Raw genomic sequence first — 20,837 nt, 5'->3', positions numbered from 1 at the left:
GGGGCGCGGGGCGGGGCTGGGGCGCGGGCCAGCTGCTCGCTGGAAGGAACCGTAGGGGCACGAGGCCGCGGCCAGGGGGCCTCTCCAGGGCTGCGCTGCCACCAGCCACAAGTGACGTGGCTGATGCAAGTTGAGATGTGCTGTAAGTGTAGAAATTCTGGGTTTCCGAGACTTAAAACAAAAAATATATAAAGTAGCTCATTCATAATTTTTATATTGATTACAAGTTGGATAATTGATTACAGTTTTGGATATATTTGGTTAGATAAAATATATTTAAAATAATTTCATATTTCTTTTTCCATTTTAAAATGTGTCCACTAGAAAACTTAAAATTACTTTTTGGTTCATATATTTCGCCAGATAGCGCTGGTCCAGAACGAAAAGTGATAGCTAACACCTTTTTATTGCTTACTATGATCCAGGCATTCTTGTATGTGACACCTGATAACTCATTTATCATCACAAAAATCCTATATGATTAGTATTAATGTTCTCCTCATTTTACAGATGAGGAAACACACAAGAAGTTTAGTAATTTACCTAATGCCAGCAAGGCAGTAATTGGCTGGGTAGGGCTTTAACTCAGGCAGCCAGGCGTTTGGGCCATAAACTCAAACCTCTAGAGCAGACTGGTTACCAGAATAACTTGGTTCTTCTTGGTAAGAACTGGAGTTGGTTGAAAGCCGGGGTTTGAGGTCCAGCTCTGCTGCTTTCTAGCTGTGTAACTTAGGGAAGTTAGGCTTCAGCTGCTTTATTTATAAAAATGAGATAATACACCACCAGCTTGTCTCATAGTCCCTATTAGGATGACCCAGAAGTAGCATACTGAGGTAGTTAAACATTGACTCTGGACCCGTATTCCCTGTGCAAATCTGAGCACTGCTACTTACAAGTTATGTGCGTTTGTGGAACATATTTAATCTCTCTACACCTCAGTTTCCTCAACTGTAAAATGGATAGTAATGGTACCTAGCTCATTAGGGTTATGTGGATCAAATGTGTTAATATACGTAAAGTGCTTAGATTGGTGCCTAGCACTTAGCAAGCATTTACAGAGTTTACTGTTAATGTCATAATGACTATAAAGGAGTGTTAAGTGTCTTGACAAGGGCCCGGCCCCATGGCCAAGTGGTTAAGTTCACAAGCTCCGCTGTGGCAGCCCAGGGTTTCGCCGGTTTGGATCCTGGGAGCGGACATGGCACCGCTCATCAGGCCACGCTGAGGCGGCGTCCCACATGCCACAACTAGAAGGACCCACAACTAGAATATACAACTATGTACTGGGGGGATTTGGGGAGAGAAAGCAGAAAAGAAAAAAAAAGATTGGCAACAGTTGTTGGCTCAGGTGCCAATCTTTAAAAAAAAAAAAAGTCTTGAAAAATCTGAAGGGATTAAGAGTAAAAGAATAAGTAGAAAAGGCATAGAAGTATAAATTGGAGCTCTGGAAAGGCCTTTTGGCCAATCACAGAGAACTGAAATGACTGACCTAGGTCATGCACCAATTAATAAGCCAGGTGTCTTGGACCCAAACCCAAAGCTTTCCTCCGCTCTCGTATTTACCCAGGCTCCCAAGAAGGGAAACTACCATTGCAAGCCTGAATTCGTTCATCGAACAGACAATGAGTACCTGCACATCAGGAAGGTCCACACAGTGAGGAGCACTTGTACAAAGATGAATAAAATAGGTTTCCTGTCCTGGTGAAATTAGCATTACTTCACACCAAAGCCCACAGATTTTGTCTAATCGTGAATTTACTGTTGTAGGAAAACACACACGGGAGCTAAAAAGATTACTTTGATTCTTCTTCCTGCTGCCTGGAGTAGGCAGCCCCAGGGCCTGTCCCAGGCTTCATGAATGGAATTGGCTTTGAACTCCTTAGGAGTCAACGCCTAGCTTTTGACTCTCTCACCCTGGAGGAGGCCAAGGTGCAACTCTCTTCAGTCATCCTGAATCCTGGTACATCCAACACCAGCTGCCTCCACCATGCCGCCTAAGTTCGACCCCAACAAAATCAAAGTTGTCTCCAAAAAAGTTGGGCAATCACATCACCAGGGCAACTGGTGATTGGAAGGGTCTGAGAATCACGGTGAAACTGACTATACAGAACCAACAGGCTCAGATTGAGGTGGTACCTTCTGCCTCTGCCCTCATCATCCAAGCCCTCAAAGAACCGCCAAGAGACAGGAAGGAGCAGAGAAACATTAAGCACAACAGGAATATCACCTTTGACAAGATTGTCAACCTTGCCCAACAGATGGGGTACCATCTGTCATTGGCCAGAGAACTCTCTGGAACCATTAAAGAGACCCTGGAGGGGCCGGCCTGTGGCCAAGTGGTTAGGGTCACGTGTTCCGCTTCAGCGGCCCAGGGTTTCGCCGGTTCGAGTCCTGGGCGCAGACATGGTACCACACGTCAAGCCATGCTGGGGCAGCATCCCACATGCCACAACTAGAAGGACCCCCAACTAAAAATACACAACTATGTGCCAGGGGTTTTGGGGAGAAAAAGGAAAAATAAAATCTTTAAAAAAAAGAGATCCTGGAGACTGCCCAGTCTGTGGACTGCAGTGTTGATGGCTACCACCCTCATGACATCAAGAGTGGTGTGGTGGAATGCTGGGCTAGTTAAGACCTGCAGAGGACAATACTTCAATATAGGATCACTTAACAAACAAAATTTTAAAAAAAGAAGTCAATGGCTAGGAAGATTCAAAAGTGTTGGAATCCTTCATTCCTTCTTTAAGGTAATAAAGTGACCATGTTGGGGGCCGGCCCGGTGGTGCAGCTCTTAAGAGTGCACGTTCCGCTTCCGCGGCCCGGGGTTCACTGGTTCGGATCCCGGGTGCAGACATAGCACCACTTGGCACGCCATGCTGTGGCAGGCATCCCACATGTAAAGCAGAGGAAGATGGGCACAGATGTTAGCTCAGGGCCAGTCTTCCTCAGCAAAAAGAGGAGGATTGGCAGTAGTTAGCTCAGGGCTAATTGTCCTCAAAAAAAATAAATAAATAAAATAAAGTGACCGTGTTATGTGTATCCCAAGCTAGACACCCAGGAGTCATTCTCAATTATTCCCTTCCTTCTCCCAGCTCAAGCCTACCAGATGCTCCTTCTGCCTCAGAAACATCAACACTGATGCTGTTCTGGTTCATTCCCTTTTTTCTTTCCACAGCCACTCCAAGCCCTCCCTCTGCCTCTGCTTCAGTCCAAGCTTCGCAACCTTCTGCACCACCCCCTCCAATTCATACACGCCCTCCTGCACCCCTTATATGCCCCTCTATTACAGCACCCACCTATTATATTACTCACATATTATCACGTGTGGTAATTATTTGTGTAAACAAGGATCTTCCCTGGTGGATTATTTCTCAAAGTACAGGTTCATTCTGTTTCCCTACCTCCAATGGGAAAGAATATTCCTTCCAGTTCCAGGGTGCCCAGGATGAAAAACATAGATCTCTAGCATCTCAGAGTTGGAAAAGGTCTCATCAAACATTCAGCCCCATGTCTAAGGATATATTCTTGAGGCTCTACAAGTTCAAAATAAGACATTTTAGAGTTATCCAATATATTTATCATAAAAAGCATGATTTATATTTATTCATCCAAATTTTGATCAAATGTTGGCCAGGACACAAACATGGGCAGAGCCCAATGGCTTAAACCATAGAGTCATCCCTCCAATTTTAACCTGAAAATAGCTTTCAAGACCCTGTGCGATGATGATGCTTTTTCTCTGTCTTACCTCATCATCTGCCTTATTTCTCACTCTGCCCAGCATCATCTGCCTTCTTTGTTTCTTGAACTTTTCCCTCTCAGGACCTTCCTCAGGCTATTACTTCTGCCTATCCTAATTTGTAGGTAATATAATTGTCTGTGTAGAAAATTTGGGAAGAGCCAGCCCTGATGGCCTAGTGGTTAAAGTTCAGCATGCTCTGCTTTGGCGCCCTGGGTTGGCTTCCCAGGTGTGGAACCACACCACTCATCTGCCAGTAGCCATGCTGTGACAGTGGGTCACATAGAAGAACTAGAAGGATTTACAACTAGAATATATAACTATGTACTGGGGCTTTGGGGAGAAAAAAAAAAGAGGAAGATTAGCAGCAGATTTTAGCTCAGGGTGAATCTTTCCCAGCAAAAAAAGAAAATTTAGGAAGGTCTACAAATTACTAGAATTAATAAGAGAATTCAGCAAAGTTCCTGGATATACATAAAGGAATAGTTTTCCTATATACCAGTATCATCAATTAGAAAATGTGATAGAAAAAAATCTATATGTAAGTCTTCTATAGAAAAACATTATAAAACTTCACAACTTTTAGAAGAAAATACAGAGAGAGATCTTGATGCTCTCAAGGTAGAAATCTTGCTGAAATTTTTTGGTAACAACACTTGTCAGAAAAATACGCAATTTTTACATATCAATTTTTATTGTAATTTACAATGTTTATGTTAGAATTCCATGGAGAGAGGAAAATATAACCACAGGGTTCGAATTTGAATAGGATAAAATCAGAATTTAAGAGCCAGAAGCGTCTTTTGGGGTCAGTAGCCCAAACTTTTTTCAGATGAAGTAATTGGGATATGTTGAAAACACAAAAAAGTGGCAGAATCCAAACTTGAACCCATTTTCTGACCCTCAGGCAGGTGTTTGTTGCACCCACCTCTTCTTTCGTTTTTTCTTTTCTTTTTTTTTTGAGGAAGATTAGCCCCGAGCTAACATCTGCTACCAATCCTCCTCTTTTTGCTGAGGAAGACTGGCCCTGAGCTAACATCCATGCCCATCTTCCTCCACTTTATATGCAGGATGCCTGCCACAGCATGGCTTGCCAAGCAGTGCCATGTCCATACCTGGGATCCAAACCGGTGAATGCCGGGCCGCCAAAGCAGAACATATGAATTTGACTGCTTCGCCACCAGGCCAGCCCCTTTCTTTCATTTTTAAAGTGGTGTAGCATAGTGATGTGGCAAACATTATGGACCAATAATTCAAAAGCCCCCTGCTGTGTCCTACTTTAGTGACAGGACACTTAAAACACTCACCTTCCCAGACTCCCTTGCAGTCGGGATGGCTATGTGCCTCACTGGATGGAGCTTTCAGGTAAGCCTTTATAAAAAGGCAAACTCAGCTGCATTTCTTCCACCTGCCTGGAATATGGACACAATGCCTTGAGTTGAAGCAGCCATCTTAAGACAATAAGAACAAAAGCCATGGGCTAAGGGTGAGGAGTAGGAAAATAGGAGGAGACTAGGTCCTTAACCTCTTCAGCAACTACACTAATCTTTGACTGCCCACCTCAGGACTTCCGGTAAAGTGAGAAAAATAACCCCTATCTCTTAAAGCCATCATTAGTCAATAAATCTGAATTGATGTAAGCCGCCATTAGTCTCTGTCACTTGCTGCGAAAGGCAATCCCAATTGGTACATGGAGTAAAAGCCCTGGACTACCAGTTGAGAAACCCCATTACAGTCCCACCACTGCCAGGAACAAGCTATGTGGCCTTGGGCAAGCTATTTCCCATCTCTGGGCCTCGGGTTCCTCATCTCTATCAAGGGGAGTAGAACAAGATGCTCTCTTCACCTCTTGCTTTCTGTGATCTCATTCACTGTGCATGCTGTGTAGTACGCAACGTGGGACTTCCTTTCCCTTGAAAGAAGACTGCTTCTTTCAAGATTCACTAAGGTTTCCTTGTTCCTGTGACTTCAGGACTAGTTACAAGGACCTGTCTCTTTTGAGTGGTTGTAATGAAACACACACCTTGGGGGCATTCCCTGAACAGGAATTCCCCCTAGCTAGGTCCTTGTTCTCTGTTCCTTTGGTTAGTTTCATTTACCTACCTCTAGAGGGAGCACACAGGGGGTTCTACTCTAAAACTAAGGGAGCATTGTGCCCGTCTCTGCCCTAAACTTGCTACGTGTGTAATTTCTGCTCTTGGGGCCTCAAATCATTGTTTGTGAAATGAGAGGGTTGCAGATCCTGAAAGGGCCCTTAAAGCCCAGGCATTCTAACACTAAATCACAGCTGAATTTCATCTCAACTTGGGATAGTGCTTCCCTGGTTGCTAAGTGCTTTCTCTCGGGTCCTGCAGGTTAGGCCTTCTATAACTGAGATTGGCAGGGCTAGTATTATCATCCCTATTTGAAGTCGAGGAAATTGATTCACGGATGTGGATTAATATGTCCAAGATCACACAACTAGTAAGTGGTAGATCTAGAACTAGAAGCTACATCCTTTGATTCCTTGCTCAATGCTCTTTCCACTACCCCTTGATTTTTTTGTTTTTTTCTTTCTCTTTTCTCTCCAGGATCCACTTCCTGGCTATAAGTCATAACTGCTCTCAGCTCTGCCCCCAAGACTGCTCACCAGTTCCAGGCACTTGGCAGGCTCGGCAGACACCTCGCTTTCCCCCAATTCTTCTTCCATCCTTCGTTCTGAACCCTGAGTCCCAGTAAAACCTCCTAGTTTCTTCCCAACTCTGACTTTAAGCATCACATTCCTTCAGGATCTCCACTGGGTACGTCAACATCTTGAACCAGAATCTGGTCCTTTGTAGGCCAATGTACTTGAGACGATTCTCATCTTGGTTCTATTATTGCTTTTCTTCACCTCACTCTTCACTCCATCAACCTCTTGTTCAGCATCTGAAGTCCCTAAAGAGATGAGACATGGTCAGAGAAGATGTGAACTGGAAGGTCCTTTGAGATCTTCCAGTCCAAAGGCCAAGCAGAATATGAAAGAGTGGGGTGGGGACTTGTGAGGAACAGGAGGGCACATGCCCCAACTCCAGCTGATGCTGCCAGTTGCTGGAAATGTGGGCCCAGAGTGGACAGAGAAGATGGAGCCAAATTTTTATGTGCGGTGTCCTAGTTATTGAGTGCTGGCAACTAATTAAGCGTTTTAAAAAATACTATGTAGGCCAAACACATGTGTGGACTGGTGGCTCTTGGGTTGCTAATTTACAACCTCTGCTCTGGTGCAAACCCTTCACCCCACAGATAAAGAGGGCAACATCGTGCAGCAGATCAGCAGGAGAGAGGGAGGCAGGAGCCAGACCTCAGACCTTCTATTCAGAGCTCACCATTGGTTACTCAGAAGCTAGAAAGCAATTCTGGGCCGATTCAACAAGCCTCCAGTGAGAAACTGCTCTAGGAAAGGTGTTTTGAGAGGAGACAAAGACAAAGGGATTCTTTATAAAAGATGCCTGCCTTAGCTCCTTGGCACGTCTTCACTTAGCTTGGAATCAAACATTTGGCAGGTTGGGACAAACTAACTTATATTTAGGACAGAAACTGCACATGTTCTTGGAATTCCTATGGGCATGGTCCACATTGACTGAATTAGGATTCGAGAGACTTCACAGGGGAACATTTTCTAAACTTTTTGTTTGGAAATAATTTCAAACTTACTGAAAATTTGCAAGGATAAAAATAGTGCATAACACTCTCATATACCCTTTACCAAGATTCACCTCTTCTGGGCTATTTGCTTGATTCTGTTTGCACACACACACCACATGCAAACAATATTTTTGGAGCCACCTGAGTGTAGATCACATACATTAAGACTTTTTAACCCTAAATACTTTAGTGTGTAGTCCTGATAATAAGGATATTTCTTATAATCACAGTACAGATATCAACTGCCGTAAATTTAATTTGACTTTATCTAATCTACCATCCATATTCCAATTTTGTCAATTGACTCAATAATGTCCCTTGGAGTACTTTTCTCTCCTCCAGAACAGGATCCAGTCCAGGATCAAATATCACATTCAGCTGTCATGTCTCTTTAGTTTCTGTTAATGTGGAACATTTTCACAGCCATAGCGCGTGAGTATGTGGGTGTGTTTTATGACATTAACATTTTTGAAGAATACAGCTCCCTGGTTTTTTTATTAGAATGTATCTCACTTGAGGTGTCTGATGTTTTCTCATGGTTAGATTCAGGTTATGCATCCCAGTCCGGAATATTGCATAAGTGATGGCTTATCCTTCTCAGGGCATCATATCAGGAGGCACACTGTATCACTTTGCCCCTCACTGGTCATGTGAATTTTGATCATCAATTCAAGGTGTTTTTTGACTTCTCCAATGTACTGTTACCGTTTTTTTTCTTTGCAACATAATAAGCAATCTATGGAGAGACACTTTGAGACATGCTTATATCCTGCTCCTCCTCGAAATTATTCCCTACACTTAGCATCCATTGATGATTCTTGCCTAAACCAATCTTTTCTGGTTGCACAGTGATGGATTTTCCATCCCACCACTCCCTCCACATTTACTTGTTGGCACTCAGCATTTTGATGTAAACTATATCCCTCCCTTCTGGAGGAGTGCAGTTTTGATCTCTATCAAGGTAGGTGATATCTGGAGGTCCACCAGAAAATAGTCATTCATGTCTAACGGCAATAGAGGGAAAGGAGATAGCCCACCTTGTCTAGTCCTTGAGAGCAGACAAAGGGTGAACTGGGATTGTCACTCCAAGCATTCCAGCTAAAGGAGCTGAGACCCTCGGAGGAGCAAAGCAAGATAGAGAAATATGCAGGGACTTCACGCAAACAATGTCAGTTTAAATTCTCTCTCTTACCCTCACCTGTTTTGTGACCTCCAACAGCTGACTAGCTTCTCTTGGCCTCTGTTTCCTAGCTTGTAATATGAGATAATTCTTACCTTAGAGGCACATTGGGAAGATTAAAGGAAACAACATTCATGTCTTACTGGGCCCATAGTGTGCTAAGTGAGAGGTCTATATTATATAGAATATGGGAAAATTATGTTGTGCTTGAATTATATTTCATTTCGATAAATTGCTACTAAGAACCTACCATGTACCAAGACACTGTGCTTGGAACTAGAGACTGAATAAATCAGCCCTCAAAAGCTCACAAACCAGAGGAAGAAAAAGACAAACTTAATTCCACTCCTAGGTATTTACCCAATAAAATTAAAACATACATCCATACAAAGATTTGTTCAAGAATGTTCATGACAACTATGTTCTTAATAGCCCCAAACTGGAAACAGCCCTGGCGTCCATCAACAGATGAATGGATGAACAAAAATTGTAGTACATCTATACAATGGAATACTATGTGTCAATAAAGAGAAACAAACTACTGATTTTATGTAAAATGTCTGAATCTCAAAAACATGGTGAGTAGAGGGCTGGCCCGGTGGTGCAGCAGTGAAGTTCTCATATTCCCATTTGGTGGCCCAGGGTTCGCCGGTTCGGATCCTGGGTGTGGACCTATACACCTCTTGTCAGGCCATGCTGTGGCAGGCGTCCCACATAAAGTAGAGGAAAATGGGCTTGGATGTTAGCTCAGGGCCAGTCTTCCTCAGCAAAAAGAGGAGGATTGGCGACAGATGTTAGCTCAGGGCAAATCTTCCTCAAAAAAAAAACCATGCTGAGTAGAAGAAGCCTAACACAAGAGTAAATAGTATATGATTTCACTTATATGAAATTCTAAAACAGGGAAAACAGGAAAAACCATCAGAAGAGTGGTTGCGTGGGATGAAGGCAGGGAAGAGTTGCTAGGGAAGAGCAGGAGGGAAGTTTCTGAGTGCTGATAATGTTCTGTATGTCAATAAGGGTTGGATTGTATAGGTATATGTGCTTGTCCAAATTCAGCAAATGTACACTTAAGATTTTTATATTTCATTGTATATAAATTTCACATCAAAATAGAAAAAAAACTGTATAAAAGATTGAACTCTGGTAAATGGTATACATCTAGAAATATTTAGGGAGAAGTGCACTGATCTCTAGATTTTACTTTGAAATGTATCAAAAAGAATATGGAGGGGCCAGCCCCGTGGCCGAGCGGTTGTTTGCGCACTCCACTTTGGCAGCCCAGGGTTTCACTGGTTTGGATCCTGGGCACGGACATGGCACTGCTCATCAGGCCTTTGTTTTTTTTTTTAAGATTTTACTTTTTCCTTTTTCTCCCCAAAGCCCCCCAGTACATAGCTGTATAGTCTTCGTTGTGGGTCTTTCTAGTTGTGGCATGTGGGATGCCACCTCAATGTGGCTGGATGAGCAGTGCCATGTCCGCACCCAGGATTCGAACCAACGAAACACTGGGCCGCCTGCAGCAGAGCGCGCGAACTTAACCACTCGGCCACAGGGCCAGTGCCCATCAACAGGCCATTTTGAGGCAGCATCCCACATCCCACAACTAGAGGGACCTACAACCAAAATATACAACTATGCACTGGGGGGATTTGGGGAGAAAAAGCAAAATAATAATAATATAATAATAATAATATGGATTAATAGAGGGACAGTAGCATGGAAAGATGGATGGATATGTGATAAAACAAATATGATAAAGTGTTAATGGTAGAAACAAGGTGCTAGAGAAATGAGTGCTAACTGTAAAATTCTTTCAACTTTGCTTCAAATTTGAAATGTTTCATAATAAAATGTTGGGGCAGAGGAGGACAATGCTGCACAGTTCAAGTGAGACTTTGATAAATGGTGTGGTAGAGAAATAACCAAGTTTTTCTCCTGTGGGAAGAGATGGTGGTAGAGGTCAAGGAGAGTCTCCTAGAGGAGGAGTCCTAGGAAATGGGCCTGAAAGATAAGATTTTAAAGGCAGAGGAGGAAAAGGTGAGGGGGGAGTCATCTCAGTAGAAAAAACAGGGCACCGTGAAAATGAAAGTTCCTTTGGGGAAGCTGCAAGGGAGCAGAGAGAATTTGGGGGCAGAGTGGCAGGAGGGGAGGCCAATGAGCTGAACTGTGCCCAGGCTGGGACGACCTTGAATGACAGACAAGGACATCTGGTTTTGACTGAGTAAACAATGGGCAGCCACTGAGTAGGACGTGTGCATGCGTGTGTGTGTCTGTGTGCGCGCGTGCGCGCGCAGTGCGTGCATGTGTGTATGTGTGTGTGTGTATAAGTCTTTGTCATCTGACAGGCAGGGTAGAAGCTGGTGGAAAGAGGCAGCAGTGGGGAGCCAGCAGGGCTGATGGTCAAAGTTTTCTGTTGCTTTGGTTAGCAAGCTGACAGTGAGGACGATTTTTATAACAGAAAAATGGTCAAGACATGGCCTTCCCAGAGGCGAGAAATTTTTAAGTGAGTCAAGAAGATAATTCGGTTTGTCCTAGTTCCCAGCTCTCTGGGAACTTTGATCTGTCTGAAGACTTCCTGTTCCCTTTGAAGCTCTAGGCTGTCCGCTGACCTCCCCTCTGGCCCTCAGCCGCAGCCCAGAAGATGCAGCTCGCTTTCAGGGCCCTCCAGAGTGATCACACTGGGGGTCGGGAAACCTGGTTTCCAGTCCTGCTTCTGCCACCTTCCCTCTCTGCCCCCCAGATTCCTCGTCTGTAAATTGGTTGTGCGGCCTGATTGTCCTCTCTGCTTTCTTCCAGTTTCAAGACTTCCCTACTCTGGTCTTCTTGCAACCAGCCTCCAAGGTTCTGTCTCAAAAGTTCATTTTCCCTTTGACTTACAGAGGTCTTTCTGATCACATCCCCACTGTCTTACCTCTTTCCTCCCTGGTCAAGGATGTCACTGCAACGTCCAGCTCCAGTTTCTGGCTGATCTGGGCTGGGGCTTGAAAGAGCCCTGCTGGCAGATCAGGGGTCTCTGAGCCTCAAGGGCTGAATGTGTGAAAGGGGTAACAATTCCCACCTCCCTGTGTTGTGGTGAAGAACAAGGAAGCGATGTGTGAAGGCATAGCCTGGGGCCTGCCACGCCACAGGTACTCAGCTTCTCTCCTCCACATCTTCCCTCCATTTCCCAAAGTTCACAGATGACATGTAGTGACTTACCTGAAAAGGATACCAGAATAGTCGCAGCCCTCCTTTGTCTAGCACCCACATTTGTTTCCAGTCCTCACACCAGCCCTGCAAGGAGGGCAGGACAGAAATTCCCCATTTTCCCAACTCTTACTGAGTTCTAAGAAGAGCTCAAAGTTTTACACACATTATCTTTAATTCTCACAGTGAGGTTGGTATCTGTTCCCACTTTGACAGATAAGGAACTGAAGGCTCAGAGAGGCTACACAACTTGCCCAAGGTTACACAGCCAGATCCAAGAAATTCATAGCCAATGTATCAAAATGAACAGTTACACGGTGTTCTATACACCCAGCACTAATTTTTAAGAATATATATTGTAGGGGCTGGCCCCGTGGCCGAGTGGTTAAGTTCGCGCGCTCTGCTGCAGGCGGCCCAGTGTTTCGTTGGTTTGAATCCTGGGCACGGACATGGCACTGCTCATCAAACCACGCTGAGGCAGCGTCCCACATGCCACAACTAGAAGGACCCACAACGAAGAATATACAACTAAGTACTGGGGGGCCTTGGGGAGAAAAAGGAAAAAAATAAAATCTTAAAAAAAAAAAAAAGAATATATATTGTAGGGGGCAACCCCACAGCCTAGTGGTTAAGTTGGCACACTTGGCTTCAGGAGCCAAGGTTCCTGGGTTCAGATCCCGGGTGTGGACCTGCATGACTTGTCAGCCATGCTATGGCAATGACCCATATACAAAATAGAGGAAGACTGGCAGAGATGTTAGCTCTGGGAGAATCTTCCTCACCAAAAAAAAAAAAAAATATATATATATATATATATATATATATATATATATATATAAAATAATCCCCATGGCTAGTCTACACGCAGGTCCTGAGGAGCCTGGCCAGGGGTCCTGATATACACATGGCTGGGGCGGGGTGGGGCAGCGGGGCAGGAAGGTAGGGGGACACAGCAGGGGGGAGTGCTCCTTAGTTTGGGGCAGCAAAAGGAGAAGGTCCAGAGGTATTTGCTGCTTCTTGAGGGACAGCAGGCCTTCCCCAGACTCATCCTTTCACTGAGCAAATCCTGACACTTCACCTGAGGGTCAGTCATTGAGGGGAGAGAGAGACAGGCAGGGGAGGGCCTTCCAGGCTCTCTCAAAGACACCGAGTCAAGAAGCTGAGAAATGGCGAGGCACGTGCGGATCAAGCATGTTCAGAGAACTAGGAGCAGAGAAGGAGAGAAGACTCTAACAATGGTGAGGGAACTTTGATGGGGGTAAAATGGGCAAAGGAGTTTAAACAATCTCCAGGGCACTTAAGCTGCACTGAGGAGCTCACAGTTTTCTCATGGGAATATCTGTAGCCACCTAAAAAGCCGTGTTCCAACAGTGAGTGGCATCAAAAGGTCTCACCAAGTGTGGGATGGAGACAGTATCAGTGGCTATGGTCAGAGAGGGTCCCTCCAGGCCTCGGCTCCGATGCTTTTGATGCTCTCTGAGCAGGCAGACCATGCACATTTAACCTTCTGTGGATATTCCACACTTGGGGCCTCAATAAAAGCTTTGGAGGAATGCAGCTCAGATGCCACTATAGGCCTTTCCTCACTCTCCTGGGGGAAGGCGGTTTATGTCCTCAGGTTGATGCTTCACCTGATAGAAAGTGCCTCCTGCCCTGGTCTGAGCCACTTCCAGTTCCTCTGCAGCCTGTGGCGCTGTGTCTTCACTTGGTTCATTTATACTGCCTTGCCTCCTGCCAGGACTCACAGTCCCTTGGATAGATAGCACCCAGGCAGGACTGCTGGATCCCCATGGGAGGCTGAGTCCCTTGGAGTTCCACTTGGCCCTGAGAGCCCATGAGTTCTGAGCAGACAAACCTTCCCAGCCTCATTATCTGTGGTGATTTAAAATATGTCCAAAAATTCTTTGACACTTTTCCCTTTGAAATGTGGAGCCTGATTCCCCTCCCTTTGAATGTGAGCTGGACTTAGTGACTTGCTTCTAATGCATAGAATGTGGCAGAAGTGATGCTATGACTTCAGAGGCCAAGCAGTAAAAAGCTTATAGCTTCCTCCTAGCTCCTTTCTCTCGGATCCCTCACTCTGGGCAAAGTCAGTCCCCGTGACGTTATGACGCTTAAGCAGCCCTGCAGAGGAGCCCCTGTGGGGAGGAAGTGAGGTCTCCCACCAAAGCCAGCGTCAGCTTGCTAGGTGTGTGAGTGAGCTGCATGGAAGGGGATCCCCCAGCCTTACTCAAACCTTCAGATGACTGCAGTCCCAGCCAACACATGGTTGCAATGCTTGAGGCTCCAAGCCAGAACCCAACAGCCAAGCTGTTCTTGAATTGCTGATCTGCAGAAACTGAGAGATAATAAACGTTTCTTGTTGAATTAAGCCACTAAGTTTTGAGGTAATTTGTTGCACAGCAGTGGATAACTAAGACATTATCCTTCTCCCCACTGCCTCTCTCCAAGCTTCCCATGCTCCAGCCAAACTGAACCACTGACTCTTCACAGCAACATATTTTTGCCAAGTACTCTCTGTGTGCCAGCCCAGGCCAGACGCTGGGGACATGGCAGTGAGCTGGTTAGACGAGCATGGCCTCTGTCTTCATGAACTTAAGGGGTCACACAGTCCAATGTTTACAGATCCTGCTTTGGCCCACATTTGCCCTCCATACAGAAAGCTCTGCCCAGCCCACCCCCTGTAACTACATTCTGAACATGTTTGAATTCATCTTTCTCCCTCAATGATGAACTGAAATGTTGTTTCCTCCATGAAGCCTTTTCTGATTCTGATCTTTCTCATCTCTGAACTTAAGAGAAATACATGTGTCCAAAAAAAGACTTGCACAAAAAAGTCCAGAGCATCTTTATTTATAACAGGCAAAAACTAGAACTAACCTAAAAATCTACAGAGGAATGGATAAACAAACTGTGGTATAGTCATAAAATTAACTGAGCTATATACATATTGTGTTCTGCTATATGTAAATTACATTCTACTTAAACAAAACAAAACTCATTAGTAACTCTGTGCTTAGCCCGGTGCCCATCATAGGAGAGATCCACAGTACACACATGCTGAGTAAATTAATCAAATCACATCAACCAACAGACTTCATCCCATTTTAGTGTTTTGATTCTGACGTCAATTCTGATGTGTGTTTTTTTCCCCACACCATCAAGCAATTCTCTGACACCAGCCGGGTGTCCTACAGTTCAATTCAATTCAGACACTATCTACCTGGAGATAGTGGCAGATCCTATAGGTTAAGGATTCAGCCTTTCAAGATTGCCCCCACCCTCTTCAGACTTCAATCACAAGTCCAGGCTGTCACCTGTGCTTCTGACTGACCAGCTATAGATCTAAATTTCCAATGATCCCCTCCTTGGGTTCAATTAATTTGCTAGTGTCTCACAGAACTCTGAGAAACATTTTACTTCTCAGATTACTGGTTTATTATAAAAGGATGTAACTCAGGAATAACTAGATGAAAGAGATGAATAGGGCAGTGTATGTGAGTAGGGCTTCAGACTTCCATGCCCTCTCTGAATACACCACCCTCCCAGCATCTCCACTTGTTCACCAACCCAGAAGCTCTCTGAACCCCATCCTTTTGGGTTTTTATGGAGGCTTCATTACATAGGCATGACTGACTAAATCACTGGCCATTGTCCATTGATTCAATCTCCAGCCCCATTCTGCCCCCCAGAAGTCAGGAGGTCCGGACTAAAAGTTCCAACCCTCTAATCACATGATTGGTTTCCCTGGCAACCAGCCCCCATTCTTAGGTGGGGGTCCAAAAGTCACTACATTAACATGAACTCAGGGGTGGTTGACTGGGGTTTTGTTATGAATATCAAGACACATTTATCACTCTTGGCACTTAGGAAATTCCAAGGATTTTAGGAGCTCCGTGCCAGGAATGAGACAAAGACCAAATATATATTTATTATAAATCACAATATCACAGCAGAAAGTCTCAATGGCGAGCAGGATTTCAAACAAGTACAGAGCAGCATTTCACTTGCCAAGCTTACCTGCTGAAGCAACAGCTTATCTTCTTGAGCTTCCTTCGTGGCAGAGTTTGGATTCAAGGGCTAAATTCTCTTAACACTTTTTTAAAGTTGTGGTAAAATATATATAACAGAAATTTTATTATTTTACTTATTTTTAATGTAAAATTCAGTCATATTAAGTACATTTACATTCTTGTGCAACCAGCACCACTATCCATCTCCAGAACTTTTCCATCGTCCTGTATTGAAACTCTGTACCCATTGAACACTAACTGCCCATTCTCCCTGCCCCCAAGCCCCTGATAACCATTGTTCTACTTTCTGTCTCTATGAATTTGACTACTCTAGGTGTCTTATATAGGTAGAATCATATAGTATCTGTCCTTTTGCAACTGGCTTATTTCACTTAGACAATGTCTTCAAGGTCCATCCATATTGTGGCATGTGTCAGAATTGCATTCCTTTTTAAGGAATGATGTTCTGTTGTATTTAACACTTTTGATAAAAACGAATGTTTCATGAGCATCCTAGCTTTGAGCATAATTTGAGATTTTCTTGACGCTTCAGCATTGACATTCTGAATCCTTCTGCTTCCATCAGTGCCTCAGTTTCTCTCTACAAGAAAAGGGCTCACTCAGATCTTCTTTACAGCTATGACTGTGGCTTTCACCTTCCTTGAATGCTTGGGCCCTGAGTTCATCACTCCCTTGGGCAAGATTGGGTGGACTGTGTGTTCTCTAGACAGAGAAGTGATACGGCCTTTGGTCAGCACCCTTTCTTGGCATGGAAAATCCATCATAAGGGGCAGGTAGTCAGAGGAGATGAACTCAGGGAGTCTGAGGCCACAGGTAGGAACATACATCTGACTCCAAGCCACTCCCTGCCCTGCTCAAGCCAGCTGAGTGAAAGCCACCTCAAGGCATTTTTCCTGGCGCACATCACCCCAGAACCCAGCCAGAGATGGGCACTGATATTGGTGGGGAATCCCAGGCAGTCAGCACTCATGTCCAGGACCCTGCTTGCAGAGACGGACATGGCAGCCTGGTTTGGCTCTCCAGGGCACCTAGGTCAGAAAAACACTGCCCAGAAGCAGGGTTGATGGTTTATATATGGAAGGAAGCCCCTGCCCCAGAGAACTTGGGTGAGATCTCACAAGGCACCTGCAGCAGCCAGGTTCTGTACCTGCCTGGCCCAGATCTGAGACCCACGGGTGTGTTCAGTGGCCTTCCTTAAAAGCATGGGAGAGAAGTATGATGTTATGCACTCCAAAGTCACCCTGTATCTGGGCTCTAGTCCTGGCTCCTTCATTGTGAGCTGTGAGGCCTTTAGATGATGTATGAAAGGTACTAGAACCCAGTGTGTCCTTGGTAAGTGAAATCGAGGATCATCATCACCATCATTATCATGTTTCAGCTCTGTTGGAGCAGAGAGGAGGTTGACCATGACTGGTTGTAGGTTTTGTCATCTACAACATGCAAAAAACCCAGAAAAGATTGACAGAAAGGATCAGTGGGCAGGAGCAGAGGACTGTTTTCAGGCTGCCCGTGGACCTGGGAGGCAGGTCACACAGTCACCAGTCTCATTCTCAGCAGTAAGAAGCGGCTCTTGCCCAGGTCACTTGCTCAAGCTAGGGACTCACCTGCCCAATTTAGACCGGAAAGTCATCAGAGAGGACTGTGTTCAGCCAATGGGCAAGGAAAACACTCACACTTTGTTCCAAGATAGAACCTGAGGAGTCTGTGTTTAGTTTGATTCCTCTGGCTCCTCCTCAGGCTCTGGGCTCTGGGAATGTTGCTCATATCATCAGGAATGAAGCACTGAGCAAGTAATTTGGGGCCAAAGCATCTGGCCGTGAGCACTGGCTTCGTCACTTACTAGCAGGTGATCTGGAGCAAGTTGGTTAAACTCTATAAACCCCAAGTTGCTCATGTATAAATCAAGCAGTCACAAACCCTCCGTCTCACAGGGTGAGTGAGGGGGTCAAGGGAGAGAACACACGAAAGCACTTTGTAAGTGATGAAACTCTACGCGAATGATGGGGAATATTATTATCAAATAGCTCCATGGCCAGGGGTTCTGGATTCTGGTAGTGGCCCTACCCTTACTGGGGTAAGTCCCTTCCCCTCTCTGCCCATTTGAATAGTTGGGCTAGAAGAGCTTCTCTGTTTGATCAAGTCTGACAGTCAATGGTGATCATGGGGGGAAAAGGAGGGCCACGTAAGGCAAACGGACAGCAGCAACCAGTGTTGAATGACCAAAGGAAGTGGCCCCTACGTGGGGTATGGCATTGAGCCAAGCTTCTGGCAGTGCTAGGTTTAAGCAGGAAGGCCCCAGCAGGTCAGCCTCAGTTTCCTGAGCAGCTCCAGGACAGAGCCTACCCCCTGTGCATCAAGCCAAAGCCTGGGCAAGGCCTATGGCCCTGTGCTTGGAAAGGCCACTCTGAGCAGGACTGATGTCTGCAGGCCAGGCAGACATTATGTCATCCGTGCATCTGGAAACCACAGACCCACCCTCCTGTGTCCCCAGCGGCTCTCATGCTCTCTGGCCAGGATCCCTGAGTTCCGCTCTCTCTGATTCCCCAACCCTTCACATTCCAGGCTCCCAAGGAACTGAGCTAGGCCCTCCTGGGCTTCTGTCCAAGCAGCTAGCTCTAAATTCCCCCACCCCCTTGTCCCTTTGGAGTAAACAATATAACCTTAAACGAAGACCGCTGCTTCAGCCTTGAGGAAAATACTGGGCCATGTTGAGCGCTATGCTTACTGTTTATTTCTTTATACCCACACTTCGTTCCAAGGTAGAACCTGAGAGGGCTGTACTTACTGTAATTCTGCTGTTTCCTCTCGGGGCTTCCAGGCATTGTGAATGCTGCTCACATTCACAGGGTTGGTGGGGTAGTGGAACAGGTGTGTTTCAAGTCAGAAACTTGGGTGTTTGAACCCAGCTCTGCCCCTTTATTAATTGGCAAGTCTCTCAGTATCTCTGAACCTTAGTTTCTTTGTCTACAAAATGGGGCCAATAATACTGACATTACACAGTTGCTGTGAGGATATGACTCAGCGCCTGTCAGGTGGCTGCACACAGCGGGTGCCGAACACAGACAACCTTCCTGTTCTCCCCTCCCCCTTTCCAGTAGACAGGTGCTCAATCCCCTGGAGGGTTGTTCTGATTGGGGACATGGGCATTGACCGCAGATGGGCCCGAGGGAACTTTCTGAGGTGATGGGAATGTTCTAAAACTGGATTGTGGAATTGGTTGCACAATTCTGTAAATTTACCAAAACTCATCAAACTGTGCACTTAAAATGGGTGAATTTTATGGTATGTCAATAATGCATCAATAAATACTTGAAGTTCTTTACCTTTGACAAGTCCATCCCGGAGCTCCCTTGTGTGCCAGGCTGAGAGTAGAGGGCATGGCCCCTCCCCCTCCTCTGCTTGCTGGGCCTCCCCACCAGAGTGTCTGGTTCAGCAGTTCTGAGCTCGGTCCTGAGATGTGAACTTCTAACAAGCCCCCAGGGGCTGCTGCTGTGGGTGGCCCAGAGGCTACACTTCGAGAACTACTGTGTTGGACAAAATGTGCACAGCCCTCATCTCCCTTGTGAGGAGTAGGTGGAGGGGCCGTGCCCTCTACTCTCAGCCTGGCACACAGGGAGCTCCGGGATGGACTTGTCAAAAGTAAAGAACTTCAAGTATTTATTGATGCATAATTGATGTACCATAAAATTCACCCATTTTAAGTGTACAGTTCGATGAGTTTTAGTAAATTTAGGGAATTGTGCAACCAATTCCATAATCCAGTTTTAGAACATTCCCATTATCTCAGAAAGTTCCCTCGGGCCCATCTGCGGTCAATCCTCATGTCCACTCCAAGCTCTAGGCAACCTCTGGTCTACTTTCTGCCTCTAAGTTTTGCCTTTTCTAGAAATTTCATATATATGATCTCATACAATATGTGGTCTTTTGTGTCAGGCTTCTTTCAGTCAGCATAACATTTTGAGGTTCATCTATGTTGTAGCACGTGTCAGGAGTTCATTCCTTTTTACTGCTGAGTAGCAATCCATTTGGTGGTCTAGTGGTTAAGATCTGCCTCTCTCAGGGCAGCCCCATGGCGCAGGGGTTAAGTGTGCACATTCTGCTTTGGCGGCCTGGGGTCCACTGGTTTGGATCCCAGGTGTGGACATGGCACTGCTCATCAAACCATGCTGTGGCAGGCATCCCACATATAAAGTAGAGGAAGATGGGCACAGATGTTAGCTCAGGGCTGATCTTCCTCAAAAAAAAAAAAAAAAAAGATTTGCCTCTCTCACCACCGAGTCCCCGCTTAATTTCCTGGTAAGGAAACCACATCACCCGTCTGTTAGTTGGTGTGGCAGCTGTGATGCTGAAAGCTATGCCATCAGTATTTCAAATACCAGCAGGGTCACCCACGGTGGACAGGTTTCAGAGGAGCTTCCAGACTAAGACAGACTAGGAAGAAGGACCTGGCCACCCACTTCCAAAAAATTGGCCACGAAAACCCTGTGAATAGCAGTGGAGTATTGTTTGATATAGCACCAGAGAGGATGGTGCAAAAAGACCAGGGAGGGTTTCGCTGTTCATAAGGTCTCTAGGAGTCAGAACCAACTTGATGGCACTAACAACAAAAGTATTCATTGTGTGGGTCCATCACAGGTGGTTTGTCCACTCACCGATGATGGACACTTGACTTGTTTCCTGTTTTTGGTATTATGAATAATGCTGCTATAAACATTCATGTATGAGCCCTTCTGAGGACATGCACCTTCAAATGCTGTTGGTAAAGGTAAACTATAATTTACCAAGTCTCTTCTCCCCGTTCCTCAGGGTGTCTGCAATCAGTGTAGTCAGAGGTGTGAGAAAGTGATCAATGGGGAGGCCCAGCCTCTCCTGCCAGCAGCTGACCAGTTGAGATCAAACTCAGACCCCTCCCCAGGCCCTGCTACCCTGTAACCTCACCTTACCCACTTGTCACTGCCCTCCCCATCATTACCCCAAATATATGCTTTGATTTAGAGCTGGTGATTAAAGGATTTTGCCTTTCAGTTGAATTAAA

At 45.5% G+C, this 20,837-nt stretch overlaps 1 long non-coding RNA gene across 3 annotated transcripts; it reads right to left on the bottom strand.

Moving 5' to 3' along the window:
* Positions 1-3,570: 3,570 nt before the first annotated feature.
* LOC111768341 (uncharacterized) lies at positions 3,571-18,891 on the bottom strand. Of its 3 annotated transcripts, XR_011426922.1 has the most exons (3): positions 18,588-18,891; positions 6,369-6,655; positions 3,571-5,151 (listed from the first exon to the last, which is right to left on the bottom strand). It is a non-coding gene; the product is annotated as an uncharacterized lncRNA (long non-coding RNA). The 3 variants fall into 3 exon arrangements; XR_011426920.1 differs by having other exon boundaries at positions 3,571-6,655; XR_011426921.1 differs by lacking the exon at positions 18,588-18,891 and adding an exon at positions 11,781-12,200 and having other exon boundaries at positions 3,571-6,655.
* Between the last annotated feature and the right edge of the window lie 1,946 nt (positions 18,892-20,837).

Source organism: Equus caballus, chromosome 16 (genome assembly GCF_041296265.1).
Source record: "Equus caballus isolate H_3958 breed thoroughbred chromosome 16, TB-T2T, whole genome shotgun sequence".
Taxonomy (NCBI): Eukaryota; Metazoa; Chordata; class Mammalia; order Perissodactyla; family Equidae; genus Equus; species Equus caballus.
Note: the sequence above shows the minus strand (reverse complement) of the source record. Positions and strands in the feature narration are given on the sequence as shown.